Below are 24,101 nucleotides of genomic sequence, written 5' to 3'. Positions count from 1 at the left end.
TTTCCATCCTCTCTTTCTCCTTCCCTAAGTTTTACTCTCCACTTTTCCAAGGGTCACAACAAAATCTATGATTCTGACCCTGAAACCTTCCTTCGACTTATACATCAGGTTGATGTATACACGAGTATATGCGGTAGTTGCAAAGAGAAAGCAAAACGAAAAAAGGAAAGAAGCATGCCTCCTAAATGTTCAGTCCTGTAGCATCCACTCCATTCCAGCACATATCCAAGTACTCACCCTCTGATAGCCAAACAATTCTTAACAATCCCATCTCCTTATTCCAACTGTAGACTCAAAGTTGTGAAGCTCTAAAACTGTTCCCAAACTGGCTACTACTGTAAATGCATCACGGTTGCAATTCTTTGCTCAGTTCTCCAGAAATACTTTTTTATGCACTTATACATATAACAATATTTTTTCCACTATGTTTTCCTAGCTCCTTTACTCAGTGAAGCTTAAGAAGGAATCCAGCCTCCTAGCTAAGAACTCTACTGGATTCCAGGTAGCTTTAGATATATTCTAGTTTGTTTTAAACTTATGTAAAGTTGAAGGCTTTCACAGCTGGCATCCATAATTTTTGGTGGATTTTTCAGGCTATGTGGCCACATTCTGGAAGAATTTATTGCTGACATTTCACCTGCATCTGTGGCTGGAATCTTCAGAGGTTGGTGGCATGGAAGTGTATGGAGTATATATACCTGTGGGACCCTTGTGTGGAAAGAAGTGTTTTTTACATGTTAATGGTGGAGTTAGTTTGTGTGTTGTACTGTGCTGAACAGCACAGCCTGGAGGGTATGTTGTGGAGGGGAATATGCAAGGGGCATTTGTGTCTATTTAATTGGAAATCCATTGTCTGTGGAGAAACCCTTTGAGCCTGGGTTCATTTGCTTGTGCTTGTGTTAAGACTCACTTCCCACTCCACACACTTCCATGCCACCAACTTCTGAAGATGGCAGCCTCAGATGCAGATGAAATGTCAGGAATAAATTCTTCCAGAACACATCCACATAACCTGAAAAACCCACAGAAAACATATTTTAATCTTCTTTTTAGTCACCTATAATTTAATTAGCACTAGGTAAGTGATTATCTGGAGTATTTGAAAAAATATTGCCCAATCACTTATGTATTCTATCCTATTAATTACTAACAAAATTAAAGCGCTCTTGTCTATAAAAACTGATGTAATACATCTACCAGTTTGTAACACGCTACCAACTTCATTGTTCTTGTAATCAACAAGAACAATATTTAAATATTACTTTTAGACATTACTACTATATTGCATGTACAGTGGTACCTCGGGATACGAATTACCCAGGTTACGAAATTTTCGGGATACGAAAAAATCCCATAGGGAATTATTGTTCTGGGTTACGAAAGTTTTTTCGGGTTACGAAAAAACTTCGGCGCTATTTTAAAGGGAACCGCGGCTTTTCCCCATTAGCGCCTATGGCATTTCGGCTTACGAAGGCTTTTCGGGTTACGAAAGCGGCCGCGGAACGAATTAAATTCGTAACCCAAGGCACCACTGTACTCTGCATGTACTCTCGCTGAATTCGTGGATACAAAGGGCTGATTGTAGATAGTTACCTTTGCGGTTGTTTATGATGCCTTTCTCAATTAAGAAGAGAAGGTTTGACCCACTTTTCTTGAATTATGAACTATACAGTATTTCTTGTGTGTGAATGCAGACTAATTAACATTGCAAATTAGATTTTAGATGCAGAACATTTGTGAAACTTCCCTACCTTGAGTTGAGGCTGATCGATTCCTCCAAAACTGGTGCCAACATTCTGTCAATCAAATGCTTAACTAGCTTGTCAAGGGCCAGGAAATAGTTGCCTTTTACCCCCACCTGAAAAAGAAATAGTGTCTATTATTATTTATTTATTTTGTCTGGTATCTCAGGCAAGATAAATTGCTCATTGTGTTATTTATGCCTGCCACATAAATAACTCTCATTGAACTCTCTTGTAAAGAACTGATGTTTTAGTAGTATTCAGCTATGTGAGTTAATCTTGAAAGCTTAATGCCTAGCTAGATATAGAAGTGAATCAAATTATTTATCCTTTTTAATACCATTTAAATAAAGTTGCCTTGCAAATTGGAAAATTTCACTAAATTTATGTTAAAATAAAACTTAATGGCATTATTCCACAAAATCAACACTGCCACTTTTGATGGATAATACTTTATTAGTATATATTTTCCCCACCACTCAGTGCCAACTTTCACTTATTTACTGTCACATGGAAGAATAAAGAATTTCTAATTTTCTACCATAAGTGATATTACAAATAATAATAATAATAATAATAATAATAATAATAATAATAATAATAATAATTGTGCATATTCCCATGATTCTTTGGGGGGGGCAGAGAACATTTTTGCAGAAAATGTTGCATTTTATACAGAAAGCATTATCTGTGCCAAAGTGCATATTAGTGCACAATTATTATTTACTTATTTATAGAATGTATGTCTCAATGAAATATTCCCACATATTAATCCAGGTGAGTAAACCAGGGCTATAGATATTAGATTATTGCCCAGAAACCTCTGTACGAACACATGTACACACCATTACATGTTATTAATTACATATAAAGTGTGGCATAGTGGTTTGAGCATTGGGCTATGACTTTGGAGACCAGAGTTCAAATCCTTGCTCAACCATGGAAGCCCACTGAGTGACTTTGTACAAGTCACTCAGCCTCAGAAAACCCCACTATAAGTTTGCCTTAGGACTGTCATGAATGGGAAATGGCTTGAAGGCACACAACAGCAAACAACCTATGTACAAATTAATGTTCGCAAATACTCAGGTATACAACTATCTCTCCAGGTTGTATTGAAGATAAACAGAAAGAAGATGTGAATCATGTAAACTGCCTTGAGAAGTTTCTGTATGTAAGAAAGGAGAGAGAATTTGGAGGGCTGGCAATGGCTCTGTAATTTGAGTTTTGTGACTAGCCAATAAATAGGACGCATTTACTAAAGTCGAGTCACTGACACAAGATTGTTGTTTTAAAATTAATTATTCAATGTTCTAATCCATTTAAATTAGAACTCTTTTTACAACAAAAGTCACACAGGCCCAGAGCAGGACTCACAGTAGGGTAATGGTTGTAGGAAACTGGGAATTTATTTTTATATTTAATTAAGTTTATACTGCCATATAAAGTGATATTGTAAAGACTGTGCAAAATTAAAATTAAAAATCGTTAAATGAAAATGCAAATACGAAATGAAAACATTTTAAATCAGAGGTTCAGAACACAGCTCTCAAACAGCAAAACATTAATTTCTGAAAGAGCTATATCCATCAACCCTGTTAATTATATTCTATATTTGTTTGGTTTTTTTTCCTTGCTACCATCCCACAATACGAATGACAAATGTTCTAGGAAAATGTAAGAAGGATCCAAGATTCAGTGATTCAGTTGCAACAAGACTAGAGATGTAAAATTTCTGAAAATTTTGAAGTCATGGGGAAAAGGGTTTTTTTTTTCTGGGAAAGTATTGAAATTTTTTGGAAAAATTGGAAAAATACAACAGTGGCACTTTTTATAGATTAAAAGCCACTCTATTACTTTAGGATATAAAATATGGCTGTGCACAATTTGATTTGGCATAAAATTATCACAATTGGTATATTAAACTACAGTGTATTCAAGAAATTATTGCAAACAGAATTTACTTTTATTTATTTTTTAAAAAATATTTGTAACAAATGGAGCAATATTCTCCCAAACTTTGGTTTTGCTAGTTTATGTAAAGCAGACAAAATGGAGGGGAAAAACACACACACACACACACAAACAACCCCAGAAGAAATAATTAACATTAGTAACAAGGAAAATTATTTATATTTCCTCTCCACAATATCAAATAGACATAAAGCACCATTCCCATAAACAGAACTGAGGGGAGAAAGTGTGTGGAAGGGAGGAGGAACTAACATTTAATGAATGAGCATGGAATTTAATCAGACTCATTTCCCAAGCTCTGGGTTGTATCTACACTGCAGAAATAGTCCAGTTGGACACCACTTTAATTGTCATGGTTCAATGCTAAGGAATCATGGCAATTGTAGTTTTTTGTGGCACCAGAAGTCTCTGATACAGAAGGCTAAATGTCTTATAAAACTACATATCCCAAAATTCCAGAGCACTGAACCATGGCAGTTAAAGTCGTGTCAAACTGCATTATTTCTGCAGTGTGGATTCAGTCCTGGTTATCAGTATCAATTTCAGTCCCTGCTTTTGTTTTGTTATGTTTGTTATCATCACAGTTACCATGGACTTCTAAAAACCAAAGGTTAACTCGGATTAAAATAAGCTTCTCTACCCTTTCACATGTCAGTTTATTTCCTGTTTTATAGTGTCAGTGTTTCCAAACAGAGGCCAGATTCTTTCAGTGCCCCTTAAAGGAATGTGCTGGAATTGGAGAATTCAGTTTGTAACCTAGAACTTGCTTGTCCTCATTCAGTGCACAGAAATTAGAATAATCGCATAATGTGCATTTTTAAAAATGATTTGTAGAATATATGAATGTCTTGTCTTAATGATTTTATTATTCATCATGCCAAAATAAAACATTCCATAATCAATTTTCTTCCTTTTTTCAATTTTTCCATTTTTTGGGGAAAAATTGGGGGAAAGTTTTTTTCCTACTCCCCCCCCCCAGGCCTTCCCATCTCTAAACAAGACTAATTAATCATAGTCCCAAGTCTACCACTAAGCATGGCAGCCATCCCTTGGTATCCACTGGGGATGGTTCCAGTCCCATTAAATGCAATGACACAGTAAAATAGTGTATCTTATATAAAATGGCAAAATCAAGGTTTATTTTAGGAATTTATACTACTTTATATATTTCCAAACTGTGGATGATTGCATCTGTGGATACAGAAGGCTGAGTGTAGTTGATTTTGGTGATCACAAAACAGCATTATTTATTTATTTATTTATTTATTATTCATTTATTAGTTTGGCATTTTTACTGCCAGGGATGGGTGAGTAGGTCTCAAGTGTGAAAATAAACTGATCCACTATTAAACACTTTGATTTATGGGGGAGAAAAGATTTACCCTTCCATCTCAGGCAGCACTGGTGCCAACCCACCTTAATCAACTCATAATGTACCTCTCAGATATACCAGGTTACACAGTAAATACTTACTACAGTATGTGATTGACATAAATGTAAATAAACAGCTTTAGGAAGGAAAAAAAGGCTAAGTTCTAAGCTGAAAAGGATCTTGTTTTACAGAAAGTGTTGGTGTTTAGCAATTGGCATTCAGAATGCATACAGCTTGCTAAGGGAATCACAGGTGGTAACAAGGTCAGATAAGCAGAATGGTCAGTGATATATGTCTAGCCACTGAAGCATAACGAATCATTGGTCAAAACATCCCTCCAGATCTGACAAGACTGTGACCTTCTAAGCAGTATTTAACTATCTGAGAGAATAACAGAGTTACAAGAGATGCCTGCAGTAGTAGTTGTCTTACAGAATGAACTATACATGAAATGTCCTTTTTGCAGTGAATACTAACACACCTCGATGTCTAAGGTTAAAGCCAAGAAATATGGAATAATGGGGGCCTATTGGTTATTGATTTTTACAGCATCCTACTAGCAGAACACAACAAAGACCCTTTCTGGGATGAAAACTAGCTCAGATGTAAGATTATACATTGTTAACTGCCCTTGAGTTGACTGATAATGACCCTCTAAATGAGACATCTTCAAGATCCCCTATCCTCTACCATCCTACTCAGATCCTGCAGGCCCAGGCCTGTGTCCTTCCTGATTGAATTGAACCATCTGGCATGTGGTGTTACTCTCTTTTTTCTGCCTTCCACTTTTCCCAGCATCATTGCCTTTGATTGTGGTAACAAAAAACGGGATATAAATTAAAGTGTTGTTGTTGTTGTTCTAATATGTCATGCCTTCTGAACAGCCTCAATTTAGTCATCCTGGCTTCCAGGGAGATTTGGGCTTGATCTGTTCTAAAATCCAGTTATGTGTCCTTTGAGCTATTCATGGTACCCTTGGCATTCATCTCCAGCATCACATCTCAAATGAGTTGATTTTCTTTGTACTGACTTTCTTCACTGTCCAGCTCTCTCATTCATACATGGTAATAGGGAATACAATGGTTTCAACTATCCTAACTTTAATATTGTGTCTTTGCATTTTAGGATCTTGCTTAGTTCTTTCATAGGCCCAAAACAGCCACATTCCAGGCATAGTGTTTAGATGACACGTGCCCCAAATGCAGAGGGAAACCATGCCAGAGCCGTGTCTTCCCCAACAAACCATACAAAAAAATACTGCTTCTTTTGCCATCACAGTTCAAAATCATGGTGTCAGTCTGGATCAGGGAGCTGGGTGCATGCAGCTGCCATGATCCCAGTGCAAATTGTGCTGGAAGGGCACAGACCACATTTTTGGTCTATCTGTTTTGGGCCATAGTTGCCCTTCCCAATCCTAGTCTTCTGATTTCTTAACTGCATTTTCCATTTTGATCAATGTTTGATCCAAGGTATGGGAATGCTTTGTGTTTTACAACTTTTTAAAAACTAATACAAAAAGACTACTTTAAAAACAAAAGTCCTTAAGATTCAGTACAGAATTAAAGTAAAATAATTCTAAATCCATGCAGAACATGGATGGGCTCATTAAATCTAAACAAAAATGAAGTCAACCTCAATTCCCCAAGGAGAGAATTACAGAACTAGGGTGCAGCCACAGAAAAAGTAATCCTTAAAAGCTTAACATTTCTTTGTGGTGGGACATGTAACAAGGCTTTCATGGCAGATCTTAAAGGAAGATTGATTTGGGAAGTGATAGTCTTTCAGGTGCCCTGGCTGCAAAATAATTTTAGATGGAATTACCACCATGAAATGAATGGGAGGCTAGTACGTTTGTCAGAGGAGCAATGTGAGTAATGTGTACATTGCATTGTTTTTTATGAACTGTTGTTTTTAAACACTGTTTAGGAGCAGGTCTATATAGAGAAAACTTTCAAGTAACTTGATATAGATCATAGCACCAAGACCCACTTGTTCCAGGAAGGGACAAAAATATGTCAGTGGCATATAAGGGACAAAATAGAATTTTCGAGTAGCCCAGATACAATGCCAAATTTGCTCTAGCATGGCAGTCTGGTATTTTTCAGGCAAACAGGATTAGAACCAAATACACCCACAGACACACACACACACACGTATCAACAAGATTCATACTATGAAGTCAAAGGCTTTCATGGATAGTATCCATAGTTTTTTGTGGGTTTTTTCAGGCTATGTGGCCATGTTCTAGAATTCATGACATTTCACCAGCATCTGTGGCTGTCATCATCAGAGAACATAGCCCGAAAAACCAACCATAAACTCAGGTTCACCCTGTGCAAACACCCCATGGTTGATTGTACCAAAGGGTGTTGAGAGGACCTACAAAGTCAAGATGTACACACACCATGTATGCTTTCCTGTCATCCACCCAAGTGACCAAAGCTATATCTGTATAGAAACTGTATTGAATCTAAATTGGACTGAATTTACCTAAATCAGTTAAGTAGCTTCTAAAAATATTCCCAATCCTCAGAAGTTGTAGTTGTAGAACATACCTATTCTTGTGGCATGATTATGAATACCAAGAATACTGTACTAAAAAAAGTGACTCAACCTTGATGAGAGAGAATATTGTGATACACTGAGACATGCTGTCAAAAATGGGGAAAATTCAACAGCATTGCATCTGCTGTTCTCAAACACGGACATTTGCAAACAATCGTTTTGACAACAGATAGTATTCCAGAGAAATTGGTTGGGGAGCAGGTTGAAAAAAGACACATATGAATGTGGATGTAATAATTTAACATGGGTAGAGGGTTAAGGCAATGCTCCACTTGCTCATTAGTAATCATTAGCAGCATGGCATAATGTTTAAAAAAGCCACATCATACAACAGATACATTCTATTTGGTATAGGTGTGAACAGAGACTTAAAATGAAAAATATGGATGGTTTACTTAACCTATAGTAATGAGTTTATATTTCACCATTGTGAAATGATATTTAATCATGCAAAATTTCTATAAAATAATTGTCTAAAACAGCAAACTTAAAAAGCAGTCCATAGGAAATCTTGCTCCAGAATATATTACATATATTTTTCAGCTTTGCCTTATTACTTTAGATTTAATAGTTAAATGGGGAGGGGGCTCAACTGCTGATAGTCCATTCCATGCCAGCCCCTATTTAATAATAAAGATTGGTGGCAATTTATGGGTAATGTTTCCCTTGAGCTCATTTGCCTTTAATCCATTTAGTGAAACTTATGAAATGACACTTGAAATACTCTCCTTATGAAGAAAAACTAAATGAGAGAGCAAAAATGACCTCATGGGATCTTTCATGAAATTTCTGCTGATGATCTCCATTCCTCAAACTGTTAGGTGCTGAGGTTTTAATATACAATTCATTCTATCAGCTGCAGAGCTATCTTACTATCCTAAATTCACAGTTTATAGTCTAACCTATCCAGTGCAGTTGCAACTGTTCCAGTACAAAAAATACATTTCTGCCACTTGTTTATTAAAAGTCCTCCAATTTTCATATTATATAGTTAATTTATTTATTTCTCCCCTAGGGCAAGGCTGTATGTATGCACAAGACAGGCAAAACCATAAGCAGAGATTTCAAATTTTCAAGCTTATTCATTTCTGAGGACAATCTCATCCTTTCATGTTTCAAAAATAATCAGGTACAAGGGACGGGAACAATATTTTAAAATGGTAAAAAGGGAAAAAATAAACTTGTTCCTCTGTTGTCAACATATTCTGATGAGAAAAATGTCAGGGATGATGGGAGTTGTAGCTCTTCACCTCTGGCTCTAACTCACCACCTTGTTATGCAGCGGAGCTGACCAGCTTTGGTCAGTGGTTAATGCTTTTCTTCCAAAGTAGCAGAGTTTCAGAGAATAGGCTGAAGACCCTGACAAACTCTCCAAGCCTTCTCACTCTTCTTCCTCAGAAGTCTCCAAACTTCTCCAGGATCCTGCTGGCTCTTGTATCTTCATTCAAGACACCAGACAACTCAGTAGTCTTATATAAAAGATCTACTTTATTCTACTATATACAAATACTAATGCCCTCACAATCTCCAAAATCTCCAAAATACTCCAAACTACTCCACAAAATACACTGGCAATCATAGCAATTATTATAGCCATTGTTAAACACCACCCACTTAGTCAGTTTCCACCCAGTGGGCATGTACATTCATTTGATTGGTCCACACAGTTCAACCCATACTTAAGGATTTCATCATTTCACCTTGTACACTTAATGAATCTCAGGTGTTTCCAATTGTACACTCTATAATTCTGTCCTTGGCATTCAAGACTTCTAAATTACATTAACTTCTACACCTGTGTGGCTTTTTAATTGCTTTTGCTTAGTCACTGTGACTTTCACATACATGTTTTATTTCTTCTACTGTATGTCCCATGTTGCATTTTCCTTAACAAAAAATACCAGATCGAGAAGAATCTTTGCCATTAGAGACTTACAGCATTTTCCCCACAGGAAACAGCATTTTCTGTGCATAAAATAATATTAGTTCACTAATCTCCTATACAAATTTTGTGCAGGAGAAAAAGCCCAGACTATGAGCAGTCTTCAAATACTGCAGTTTTCAAAGATTTCCTCACATTGAGAAGAAAATTCCTAAAATTGTGCACTGCTTACTTAAAGAGGTGAATGGCAAAGAATTACATCACTATCATATATGGCCTGATTATCAAGTGTCCTTATTTGGAAGCTCCTGCTACACCTCTCATTGGTGCCACATCATTTTTAAACACTTTACAAGTTATTTGGGGGAACTAAAGTAGGGGGTGCACCTTGTTTTAGAGGAGTACCCTATTCCCTAAAAAAGCATCCCTCATTTTTTTTAAAAAAAGGTTGTTTCCGTGTGCCTCCAAATCATTTCTAACATATGGCGAGTCTAAAGAAACCTTATCACAAGGTTTTCTGGGGGTGAGCTCTGTTGACAGATTGCTGAAATCATCCAGGAGAATGGAATTCTGATGGCGTTTAATCCTAACCTCCTACAGTTTTTCTTTTTCCCCTGTTAAGAGTATGGTGCTTGTTTGCAACCCTTTATTTTCATAATGAAAATAGGTAGGATAAGCAAGAAGTGAAGCAATAGAGAATGGCTTTTCATTAAAAGTAGCCACGTCTGGATGAGCTGTCCGATCCTCAAATGATTATCAATAGTGTAAAAAATGCCAATCTAAATGCATAATTGATGGCAGATACTTACAAAATGTAATGTTTTGCTTACAGATATTTATACTTGCTTGGAGGTAAACCCCATTAGAACCCACGGTCTTACTTCTGAGTAAAGATACAAAGGATTGGGACACACATTTCATATCACTTGTAAACCTGCTTAATCCTCATGAGCCTTTTCTGATCCATCTACAGCCTCTGTAAATGATGACCCAGACTATCACTTCAGAATATTAAAAGCCATGAGCAAATATCCTGTGAAATAGGCAAAAAGCAATAAAACATATAGTGATAATTTGATAGCACATTTTATTTTCAGAACAAATAATTCATGGTCTGTTTACTGATGCACAGCCTTATCCTAAAACTGCATGTTCAAGTCTCTAATAATCTCCTCTTTATGTAAGTCAAGAGCTGCATGTTCATCCTATAGTGAGTGTTAAAATAAATTACCCTAATTTCCAACATGAAAATATGAGCAAGCTAATGCATATGGAGAGGAAAGCACTGTACAAAACTGTTCAGACAGCAACTACAATAAAATGTAATTTTGCTTCATCTTGGAATAGTGTAGAACCTTTTATTATGCTCATAACACTGAGCAAATTGCTCATAATTACTTATGAAGAGAAGAAAGGAAAAAGCAGATCCAGCAAGTCCCTTAACAATCTTAACCTGTAGCCCCAGGGCTGGATTCATACATTGGAAGCAACCGAGCCTGTCAGAGATAGTGTAGCAAAGTGAAGCAACAGCAAACCCCTCACGAAGCAGAAGAAATACAAGGAAATGCACAGAAAAGGAAAGAACCAGAAATCATGTCTTTCTTTTATAAGAATTCAACATTTTGCCTTGAAATAATCCATTTTAATAACCCTGCTCTCCAGAGTCATAGTCCAATGCTCAAACCACTAAGCCACATTGGTTCATCCCTAGATATCAGCACGTAAACATGAAAGATGAAAGGGCAAAACTACAGGTTATGCTATATGGTGCTATTCTAAACCCATTGTGGCTGCATGGCAAAGAGCCACCATGGTGTAGTGGTTTGAATGTTAGACTAGGACACTGGGAGACTAGGGTTCAAATCCACATTCAGCCATGCAAACCCTTTGCACACTCTCAGCTCCAGAGGAAGGAAATGGTAAACCCCCTCTGAACAAACCATGCCAATAAAACCCCATGACAGGTTAGCCTTAGGGTTGCCATAAGTCAGAAATGATGTGAAGGCAGACAACAACAACAAAACTGCATGGCACTGCTCTGTACAGTGGTGATAGGTTTTTCTGGTGGCCTGAGCTTTCTCTCACCACAAGGAAGATCTTTGGAAGACAAAGAAGTGTGTCTCCAAATTCACTTGTGTACAGCCATGTGCATGTGTGATGCTTTCAACAAATGTAAGTAACTTACAGAGGAAGAGTGGGATAATTAGTAAGGCTGTCAAGACCTCAGTAGCAATTTGAGGGCCTGCTGTAAACCTCTAACCAGGCTTCCTTCCCACATTTACCCACATTCCCACTTCCTTCCCACATTTACATGACAGTAGGCATGCAATTCTTTGCTAATTTTGTTCTTCAGGAAGCAATGTGTAATTTTAGCAATTTGATTTCTACTGTGATAAACTCTGAAAACTGCAGTTGGAGCTTAGGATTTATTTTGTGCAAAATTCACACATCCCCACCTCCCAATACACACAAAATAGCACTCATTGTGCAGAAAATGATGTTTCTGTACCGAAAATGTTGGGTACTATATATTATCTTATGTGTAAAAATCTTTTTTGAGTTACCCCTGTCCCAAATGTCTGAAAACTGAATGCAATTATCCACCATTTTCTTGATGGCTTCCTTGAAAACCCAATTTGTGAATATTCTCCACATTCTAGAGAAAACCTATGGCTCAGGTTAGGCCAAGAGAGCCAGCAATTCCAAATGTTCTTTCTTGGGGCTCTAACAATGTATCTGACTGGTTACAGAAAGTGTCACAAAATCTCACATTATTATCATTCTTCCTCTGTCACAGTAATAGGGATTGCATCCTGGTCCACACTGGCCCTCAGTAAAAATGTACCCTTTCCCCCCATGTTGGAGGCCTGACAGCATTAGGAGACAAAAACAACCACCCTAACCATCAGGATCAATGGTAGGGACTGGTGATCTCCACAGCCTATAATACAGACTGTACATGGCAGTCAGTAGTGGGTCATGGGCATCGTTACTTGTGAACCGAGTGACACATTAACTAGTACAGGCATATACAGATTAAGGAATGTTTGACACATTTAATCTATTCCTACTCCATTTCGATAGACATAAGGGGAGGTTTAAACCTCCCCAGCAGCATGCATACTATGATTTGAGCTTAACGTTCCACCTCTTTACCAGCTGGCTGGGGTTGGCAAAAGTTTTCTACTGTATCAGTCAGTTGGGTGTGGGGATTAATACAGATAAAATGCAGTCTGGTACTCTGCAAAGTCATTCCTATATGTCTTTCTACTCATTATAAGCATGCTGTGTAGAATAGTTCCATAGATTGAGAGACACACACATTATGACAGAAACTTCGCCTGCTTCTCCCTCCTCTCCTTCAAAATTCTATTGTAGAATAGCAATGCAGCTGAGTAGGCAAGGAAAAATGTGATTCTGGGTGAGGCAGAAGAAAATTTTGCACCATCACAGGACACATGAACAGCTTCTGCATGTAAAGCATTTTGCCTTTACGTGGCACAGAAGAACCATTTCTAGCTCCCAGGGACAGGAAATTTGTTTTTCTTGTGTGGCAGGGTTGACATGTGTAATTCATGTCATATTCCTATATCTGTTTATAAACACAAATCTAGCAGTCAGAAATATAAAATGCTTAAATAGTCTCTCTGGCTTTGCTTTGAGAACGAAGATTCAGGAAGGACTCATCCCACGCTTTGTACAAGCATGTTGATGACTAAAAAAACCAATCCGGGAAAGACAGGTCTGGTTGCAGAAAGCACAGCGGAAAGTCTCCTTGGGTGATGTTTCTCGGTTGTGATTCTTTCTGCGTTGTCGTTTCTCTTCGAGACTCATTCAGCGTGAGCATTCAAAGAAGGCTGCAGCATTGTGGATAGTGCGTCTCCATGCCTCCCGATGCGAGGTCAGGGAGGACCATTGTTGATGATCAATTTGGCCAAGCCTGAGATGTTGTTTCAGGGAGTCCTTGTATCTCTTCTTTGGGGTGCCCCTCTTATGCTGACCCATGGCATGTTCACCATAGAATACTATTTTTGGGAGGCGATGGTCCTTCATCCTAGAAATGTGTCCTGCCCAGCGCAGCTGCATCCTCAATAGCATGGCCTCAATGCTGGTGATCCCTGCTTGCTCAAGGACAGCAACATTTGTCACATAGTCAGTCCAGTGTATATTTAGAATTGTGCGTAAACAGCACTGATGAAAGCATTTGAGGAGTCGTAGGTGTTGGCGATAGGTGACCCATGTTTCAGATCCATAAAGGAGAATGGACAGTACAATGGCTCTATACACACTGATTTTTGTGCTTCGCCTCAAGTGTTTGTTACTCCAGACTCTTTTGTGAAGCCTTCCGAATGCACTATATGCCTTTGCCAGTCTGTGATCGATCTCTTTATCAATCTTGGCGTCTGAGGAGATGATTCTTCCCAAGTAGGTGAACTGCTGGACGGACTTAAGCACTACAGTGATGTGGTGATGGTAGTGTTCTTCCTGTGGTGCCGGCTGGTAGAGAACTTCTGTTTTCTTCAGGCTGACTTCCAGCCCAAAGAGCTATGCAGCTGTTGCAAAACAAGATGTTAGGCACTGCAGAGCTGCTTCTGTATGGGCAACGAGGGCTTAAATAGTAGTGAAGAAATAAAAGGATTCAATCAAACTTCAGCAACACCAAGAAAAAGGCATGGTCTTTCCTGAGTAGTAGAGCAGAGACAAGTTTATACCAGGGCAAAAGGTTGTTTTGGCATTGACAAGAAAATATTCATTGGGTGTGGCTATATTTGTAGGAGATTACAGAAAACAATGATGCTAGGAAAAGTGGAGAGTAGTAGAAAAAGAGAAAGGCTACATATTAGATGGATAGACTCAAGCAAGGAGCCCATGGGCCTGGACTTGCAGGACCCGAGCAGATGGGTAAAGCACAGGGGTCTTGGAGGTGTCTTACTCATGGAGTCATCATGAGTTGAAGTCAATTCAAAGGCAGTTAATAACAAAATACATGCTGTGTGTCCTAAGGTTCTATTGTTGAGATTAAAACACAAATTTACATGGGATTTTGTGCTATTAGGCAACTTTTTTTTGGGTGGGGTGGAATGGAAGAGTTAACATAGTATTATCCAGGGAACCCCAGCAAATGATTCTGTTAGTTCTCTTTAGGAAAAAAAATGTAGGAACTGGGTGATGGGAAGAAATAAATATCTAAAGTTGATAGGTTTACAACCCCTAGCCAGATGAGTTTTAAGATTAAAAAGGGAGGATTTTAATTTATCAAATCCATACAAAAAATGTACAGAACAAACTCTTACTGAATCCCAGGTTAATCCCCAGTGAGGCACATCACCAGACAAAATAATCTCTCTAGGGCACTACTGTCATGGGGAATTGGGCACAACAGGCAATCAAACTGAGGATCATTTTAGGACACAATTCTTTGTGTGCTCTGTAAAAAACGTTGCTGATTTGAATAAATGGCAAACCGTGTTGCATAAAATGTCCATATCCACCCATTTTTCTTAAGGTGTGATTTAAAATATGACTTTTACATCATTTTTTTAAAAAAAAACCAAATTATTTGTCTATATCAAAAATGAGCCCAATACCTGTGTGTCTATCTAAGCCAGTACTGTCTGCCAGTACTGATAACAATGGCAGCTCAGAAGACTTTGACAGAGGCTATTCCCTTAATATGCTACCTCATCTCTGAAGATGCCAAGGACTGAATGCAAGAGATGTCAGGGCTAGACCTTCTGAATGTAAAGCATATATTCCATCACTGAAATATGGTTACAGACCCCAGGAGCATAGGTCACATGTCTCTGTGTTTCAACTGCTAGGAAGCCCAAGTGGCAGGGTACTGCTGAACTCAAGTTCCACTGTGGGCTTCCCATAGGCATTTATTTAGCCAATGTGGGTGAAAAGATGCCAGATTATATATGCTAATGGTGGAGTTAAAAGTTACGCTCAGTCCAGAGTTTGATTCCACATCAAATAGAAATGACCCAAGTTGGATATTTTATAGAATCATTTCTGTGATTATTGTGATGAAAGTAAATTTACAGGATTTTTGTTTTGTTTTGTTTTCTGCTGGGAGATTAGTATTGTAACATATATGTGTAGCTACTATGAAAATGTCCAAAGTTTGAGGAGAAAATAATGAAACAGAGGACTGGAGCTTGGCTTTGGCATGGCTTCTGGCCTCTTAGGACACATGCATCATTTAAACAGCATACATCCAAAGTGACCCAAAGCAGCTTTATTTTGGCCTGTCTGTAGGGGCTCAGAGTTAAGAATTTAGAGTTATTTGAGGAGATACTTTTTTTATTTTCAAAGTATGTACTTTACAAGTTACCTCCCTGTAAAAAAAAAAGTTTGATTAAAAATATATGAAAGCAATAGATCCTTAGAAATGTGTCATCTTGCACTAACTTTGGCTTATAATTCAATTGTGCCACTTTCTGTGAGCATAGAGGAATATTTCTATAGCTTGATAGTGTGTGGTGGTGGTGGTGGAATTGCATGCTAATCCTGATTTACGGTATTAAAAGGGGGAATAAATCCCCTTTTTGTTGAATATAGAGTGGTTTGAGATGAGAGCCCAAAGGAATATTTGATTCTTCCAGTTTTATGCAATGAAGCAGATTTGAACTGTACTTAACAAGCAAAGTTGATTTAAATTACTTTGAGGGGAAAAATCATTTTGATCTCTTTATTATATTTAACATAATGTGTTCAGAAATGAAATGTTTTAAGAACATAAAGTTCAACATAGAAGGATAGGCTTTCAGTTGCCCAAGACCTAGCCCTAATATGCATAATTTAAGTCTGGAGGCAAATATATGTTGAGATTCAATCTACTGTAACAAAGAGTAGTTCTATTCTTGAATATCAGTGTTGTCAGCAATTGCTGCTCTCTCTCTCTCTCTCTGTGATTACCTAAGCAGAAATTTCCTGCAAGTGGCACTACTGCATGACTATTTCTGACATTCCAGCTTTTATATTTAGAGTCTATGATATTTTCCATTTAGGAATCTATATTTTAAGATTAAAAAAATGTGTTCACTGTATCGACATCTTTGATGACTAGCAATGGTTAAGGATATATTGAGCTGCTTTAATTTTTTAATCATGGTAGATAGATAGATAGATAGATAGATAGATAGATAGATAGATAGATAGATAGATAGATATTTTTGTGATGCTAATGGCATTTAAATTTTATTTCCTGGACTTTATGGCCCTTTTTCTCCCAGAGCCGACATGGCCAGAAGGAGTACCAGCCTACCTGCATGGATATTGCTTCATACTATCCTAACACAGAGAAACAAGAACAGCAGGAACATCTTGAGAATATGCAGGCCTGTGACTAACACTTGGATGAAACACACCAGTAAAATAAAATGGCTTTCAGCCACTTTGAACACAGGGCATTTATATGATGCATGCCTCCAAAGAGGTAGGAAATTAAAATGAAACTGTGTTCTGCAGATAAAAAATGGAGCAAAAAAAAAAAAAAAAGCCAGGATACTCCAGCTTAGCCTTGAAAATACACATTTTCATGCCTGCATATAAACACCCCGATGTGAGTGTGAGTAAAGGGAACATGTAGGGGGTACCCATGACTGTGCTTTGCCAGTGGGATGGCATCTGCGTAGTCATGGAGGTACCTGGAGGTTGCAGCTGGTGTGTTTGTGTGATGGAGCACATGTACGGTGTGGAGGCAACAAAAATTACTGTATTCAGTCTGCCTTGGGAGCGGGTCATGTGGGTAGCAGGGTTTTGACTCACTTTTGGAAAAAGCAGGATTGAGCTGCTTTTTCCTGACTGGTTCTGCCCCTATTTATGTTTTTGATTCTCCTGGAGGATTTTTAATACCTTTGCCTGCTGAAGAAGCCAATGCAGCTTCAAAAGCTTGCAACATGTATATTGGCCAAATAAAAGTATCACTGTTTTGTGAATTTTAGATGTCATTATACTTTGTTATCTGGCCAACATGACTAACCTTCAATACGTTTACAGTACTGAAGTTTTAATATGGCAGTTTCATTATTTTTAATATGTGAATCATTAGGGTTTTTAAAAAGATATGTATCTCATTTTTATTTATATTGTGAGCTGCCTTGAGTCACATGACAGGGAAAATGTGGGATATTAAATAAATAAATAAATAAATCATAAAGAAATTGTTAGGTGTCCAATTGAAGATACGAAATTATGCCTCAAACTGGGATATTAAGACTCTTGGAAATTTTCTTGCCATGTTTTGAGAAAGGTTGTCTTGGCATTTCAAGATAGTCCATTTAAAAAAAATGATCAAGTGTCTTGAGATTTTTCAGCACAGAATAAGATTGAGAAGAACAAATATTTGTAATTTCCCATTTTTCTGCACAAACATTTACACAAAACCCTTCTATCATCTCTATTGTTTCAAAAATGCTGTATTTTGTATAACAATGTTTCATTAGTAATATCTGATGAATTTATTTTACTGCTTGTTCTTTTAATTGGAGAAATTTAAAAGGAACAAATGTTTCATAAAAATTAACTTAGACAAAGCATTTCTGTCACTGCAAGAACTGAAAGTCACATGGATGATTGATTCCATAATTCCCATCCTGTAATCCATTGTATTTCTAGTGTCCCAAGAACATGCCAGTGTTATTTGGTACTATACAAGGATTTTCAGAATTGTTGTTATTGTGATACATTTTATATAGCCAATCTGGATTTGGCTCAACAAGGCCAGACCAAAAAGTATGAAATGTGTCAAAATTAAATCTGTCAAAATGTTCAATATGCCCTTAAAGATTAAAATTAGGATACTGCCATGACAGAGAAGAGAAAATGGCGAGGATGATATGCAGTAACAGTGACCGATATTACATTTACTGACTAAAAGTTATGAATTGATTGTAGGTTTTTGATGTGCACTTTTTATGTTCCATCTATTGTTAATGTTAACTTTTAGATTGTTTTAAACTATACTTTCTCAGATATACCTGTACTTACAATTGCATTCTTATTTATAATCTAAATGTATAGCAGAGATATAATCTTATTCATAGAGTGGAAGACATATTTTAATTGAAAAATATGTACACACACACATATTTACATATATTTATGTAATTTTCACATTACAAAAACATACTTATAGTTTTCTGTGGGGTTTTTTGGGGCTATGTGCCCACATTTTGGAAGAATGTATTCCTGACGTTTTGCCTGCAACTGTGGCTGGCATCTTCAGAGGGTGGTGGCATGGAAGTGTATGGAGTATATATGTGTTTGTGTGAGTGTATGTGTTTGTACACACACACACACCTACCTGTGGGACAATTGTTTTGGAAGAAGTGGCTTTTTACATGTTAATGGTGGAGTTAGTTTGTGTGTTGTACTGTGTTGAATGGCACAGCCTGGAGGTGTGCTGTGTGGAGGACATGTGAGGGGGATTTGTGTTTATTTAGTTTGTAGTCCACTGTCTATGTGGAAACCTCTTGAGCCTGAGTAGTATTCATTTGCTTGATGAATGGTGGTACAAATAAGAATGTTATCCAAGTGTTTTTGTTTTTTTTTTTCATTGCAAAATATATCTATCTCACGGCCTGTTACAGACTGCCAAAATAAAGCTGCTTCAGGTCTCTTTGGAGGTATGCTGTTTAAATGATGCATGCACCCTAAGAATCCGGAAGCTGCACCAAAGCTGCACTCCAGTGCTTAGGAACGGAATGTGGCTTTGGTGCGACCTCCGGACTCTTAGGACCCATGCATCATTTAAATAGCATACCCCCAAAGAGACCCAAAGCAGCTTTATTTTGGCAGTCTGTAACGGACCTCAATTTCCATAAATAATTCAATATTTTTATAATAAGTACCAAAAACAATAGCATTATCAGTACCAAAAATTCTACATGTGTTAAAAAAAATACTAATTTTGATCCATTTGTGTTTGCACCCATTTATTTTTCATGAATGCTTAGTGATATGTTTTCCTAATGCACAGAAAAAAATGTGACCTCCTACATTTTTTCCCCCTTTAATGTAATGGCTGCAAACTAGATGATGACAACAGGTCAGCCAAAAGTCATTTTCCCAACAATTTCACAGAAAAATGTGTTATTTACTGCAGTAGATAATGAAATACCACAAGACAACTCTAGGGTAATATTAAGTTGACAGATTTGCAGTAACAGCATTTTCATTATAAATGTGTCAACACTTATTTCTTACAAGAGATGTCAACAGCAGACAACAATAATCATCTATTTTCAGCACCTTACAGGTGGTTAGCTGAGTGGCCTTTTCTGAATGTAACATTATAAGATGCTGCTACCTATATTTTAGAATGAAACATCAGATATGCTCATGATTACTCATAACCTAGGGGATAATAATAACTTTATTTTTATAGTTACCCCTTTAGAACATATAGGCTACATTACATTTTATGAGTAAATATTCATTACTTTATCGGATGAAATGGACAATAAAAGCTTGTACTAAATTGGATAGTCCTTACATTCAGTGCAGTCTTATTTCCTCAGCAACCTGAATTATTTATTATTTTAAAAATATGTGCATATATATTGTAGTTGGAATCCTCAAAAATAGGACTCATTTGATTAAGAAGAAGCTGTTTATTAAAGTGTTACATTTGAAGGAAAGGGAAAAAATGGGTCTTCTATTACTAAGAAATGACAAGGAAAAGAAATGGGTGAGGGGAACTGGGAGGAAAGCCTGAGGATATTCATCAATAGCTGGAGAAGAAACAAATTACAAAGAGCAAACACACCACCAAACACTTATTATTCATCTCTACATTTATTGTCACCTCGTGCAAGTATGGCCACACATTTCTGCATTTCCAAAAACAATTAGGAGGGGAAATCTTCTTTTATTATGTGAATACAGTAATCAAAACGGCACGTGGTAAACATGTATTGTGCACCTTATCTAAAATGTAATAACAAGCATCCTGCTGGCCCCATCCACTGATGCACAACTTATGACCTGGGCTTATCTGTGAGCATATTAGAGAAATGGTATAAAATGAACTGACACGTATTCAAACAATTATAAAGTTGGCAAAATAAACAAAACAAAAAACCCCTGGAGATTTCATATATCTTTTAATTGACATTTGAAAGTACTTGCTACTGCAGTTGATTTGCACTGTCTCAATAGCTGACTGCAGTAATTTGATAATCAAACTTTTAAAACATACTTCTGCTTACAAGACAGGCCAGACAAATTAACACCCAGTACAGACTGGCAATTTGCACTGGTCTGGGCCCGAAATTAAGGCTCAGGAGAGCAAAGTGTCCTCACGCTCCCAAGCCCTACTGCACTGCCCAGGCATCATCTTGGGGTGTGCCTGTTCAGATGGTGCGTGCGATGATGATGTGCCTTGTGTGCTGCATCCAAATGGCACTAATGGCACACAAGGGCACTAATGGCGCCTCAGCAGTGGCATTGTTGCCACACCATTTGGTTGGCATGGTCACGATCTGGAGGGGAGAGGGGCAGCCTCTGTCCTCCCCTTTCCCTCAGTCTCTACAGGCCCTAAGTCAAGATTCCTGCAGCATTGTAGTCTTCCATGTTTTAAGGTGGTGAAGGAGCCTATAAAGATTGTGTAGAGGGGAAGGAAGGGGAGCAAGATGTATACATATTGCAAACACTAGACTTTATCACACCAGCTTGTTTTCCCCCCCCACAACAATCACATTCATGAATACCCTACTCAGTGCATGCATGCCTTTCAACTTATTTTTATTTTTGTCATGATTCTGTAACTATGGGGAAATGATTAAAAATATTTAGCCATAATTATATAATCACTGCAAAAATTATGTAATCACAGCAAAAATAAGAATGAAAAGGCCTGTTTGGGAATAGCAAGGAGGAGGGGGGATAGAGGAGGTGAATCATGCCCCATTACTGATGTCAAATCATTACTGGAGTGGAAGGGACCTATCATATCAGGGTGCCTAATGGAATAGGAGCAGTATTCGTTGCCATTGACAGGTTTTCCCCATCAATGAAAAGGAGAACTCCACCAACAATTTAAATGTAATGGAGCAACAGGCGAGACATGACATCATGCAATAAGTACCATCTGAAGACACTTTTATTCTTTTGAAATTCTACTTTGCCCCACGTATGCTGTGATGCCAAACTTACTTTGATGCTTAGGTCCATGAAAAAATGGCTTTTATTTTTATATATTATTTTATGTCTCATTTTTATATATCAGTGTTTAAATCTAACAGTTTTGGATGGTGGAAACAACTGTAAGATGCATGTGTACACTGCCTGTGGTGCCTGTGTGGCAGTTAAATCAAGCACAACTACACTTAGCTGAATTTTTGTTCTGCCACTATCACATTGGCTGTAGGCTAATGAACAAAACCTTAACAATGGTTTAAAAGCAACAGCTGATGTGGCGGCAGAGAAATAAATATCCTATCTGCGATTGATTGATCCAAGTGTGGACATGCTTTATGGTACCCCTATCCTATGGAATTTTTACTTTTATGGAGGAAAAAAAGTCTTGTCGGGAATGCAGTACAGTCTTTCCAGGTCTCAATTATGTCAGTGATAACCACACAGAGACATTCCTTAACAAGTTGATTTTTTAAAAAGAAGCTCACTTTTGCAGTGCTGCAAAAATGCAGAAATGTCAACCTATTGTCCCCAAGGCATGAGTTAATTAAAAGAGAAGATAATACAGACACATTTTTCAATATTCTAGCCAATACATTGTTGGCTGTATTCATTTACTGAGCTATTTGTGTAAATCAGATTGTGTATTTGGATTCATTTTGTCACCTACCTTTGAAGAAACTGGCAAGTGCAATTAATGGAGACATTAAAGATTGTTGGAGCCCAGATTTCCAATTTCTAGATCTTTTTCTTTTAAGGGCAAATATAATAATCTTAGCAACACTTATGACCAATAGTACTGTTTCTTTAGGATAAGGCTGGGGGATGCTGACTCTTCAGATGTTCTTGGACTTCTGTCCCTTCACCCCCATTCAGCTCAGCTAATGGCAAAGCATGATGGGATTTCTGAATCACCTTTATCTGGTGAGGCTCACATATCCCACACATGATTCAGGATTAAAGCTTAAATAGTTTTAGTTTAGATATACACTCATCCCTTCATATTTGCGGCTTTGATATTTGTGGCTTTGAATATTCACGTATTTGATTCATATGTTCTCTGTAGGAATCTCTATGTTCTCCAGTGCAACTCTATGGTCAGCTTTAACCTAAAAGTTGCACTGGAGGACCTAGAGATTCCTACAGAGAATACTCTACTAACCTTTGTAGCTCCTCCAGTGCAGTTCTATGGTCAGTGTCTGTCGGACGTTGACCTCAGAGTTGCAATGGAGGGCCTAGAGATTCCTAGAGAAGTGTCCTCTCAGATAAAAATATGGTGTTTTTGTTATTTGCACTTTTTCCATATTCATGGGGGTCTTGTGCCTAGTGAATATGGAGGGACAAGTGTACAAACATTCCTCTGTTTGGCCAGAAAAGGGAAAAGAGTTTATGCAATTACAGTAGGCCCATCGCAGGCTTGCCTTCTGATGACCTGAGCTCATGTGGAAGGCAAGCCCCAATCAAAACAATAGGGTGCATGCCCATGGCGCACACCCCACAACACACCATGGGAGCACACCCCATTATACCAATTGGGATTTGAGCATATGCGCAATTTCCCTTACGTGGGAGGGTCCGGAACGGATCCACTGCATAAGGGGCGTGACTACTGTACATGTACAAGTGTACAAAATCTAGAGGGAACAAATCTGCTGATTGTTCTTGAGAAAAAACTGTAGTTACTGCTTCTGCTGACCTTTTCATCTTGTTGTTGTGTGCCTTCAAGCCATTTCCAACTTATGGCAACCCTAAAATGAACTCATCACAAGGCTTTCTCAGCAAGGTTTGTTCAGAAGTGGTTCACCATTGCCTTCCTCTGAGGCTGAGAGAATGTGACATGTTCAAGGTCACCCAGTGGGTTTCCAGGGCCAATTGGCGATTCAAACCCCAATCTCCAGATTCATAGTCCAGTGCTCACACCATTACATCATTCTGGCTCTACACACACACCATAAAAAGCACAACATGCCTATTAAAACACCCTTCTGGTTCTCAACCCACTCTGGCTCTTGACCACTTCACCTATTCAAAGACAAAGGAACTTAGAGCAGAGAAGGATCAGCTTTTGCACTGCAGGATGGATGCCACTGGGTGCATCCTCAACCAACGTGGAAATGATTCCAAAGGTTGGGGTGCAACTACTGGGAAGGGGGATCAAAATGAGGTCATTGCCCCCAAATAAGAATCCTGAACACACACACACCCTCCGCACTATGACATTTTGCATCAGTCCAGCAATTTCTAACATTAGAATAAAAAATACAGCTGGAGTAGCCAAAGAAAAAGGGCAGGCAAAGTAGCAGAGGAAATGTGAACACTGCAAATGTAGAGTTCTAGGTATGAACAATTTTCAGTGTCATGCTTCGTGCAATGCTAAAAATTTCAGGACTGAGGGAACATTTTGAAGGTGCTTCACCTCTGC

The 24,101-nt window shown here is 37.9% G+C and overlaps 1 protein-coding gene across 48 annotated transcripts in view; it reads right to left on the bottom strand.

The window, feature by feature from the left end:
- The window catches only part of PTPRD (protein tyrosine phosphatase receptor type D), a 1,118,901-nt gene that overhangs the window by 1,078,205 nt on the left and 16,595 nt on the right, over positions 1–24,101 (bottom strand). For all 48 annotated transcript variants that reach the window (XM_042455420.1, XM_042455423.1, XM_042455433.1 and 45 more), the window contains exon 2: positions 1,752–1,858. The gene's annotated coding sequence lies outside the window, so the exon portion shown is untranslated. The remainder of the gene's footprint in view (positions 1–1,751; positions 1,859–24,101) is intronic.

The sequence above is a fragment of the Sceloporus undulatus genome, chromosome 2, assembly GCF_019175285.1.
Source record: "Sceloporus undulatus isolate JIND9_A2432 ecotype Alabama chromosome 2, SceUnd_v1.1, whole genome shotgun sequence".
Lineage (NCBI taxonomy): Eukaryota > Metazoa > Chordata > Lepidosauria > Squamata > Phrynosomatidae > Sceloporus > Sceloporus undulatus.
This window is presented reverse-complemented; position numbering and strand designations above follow the sequence as displayed.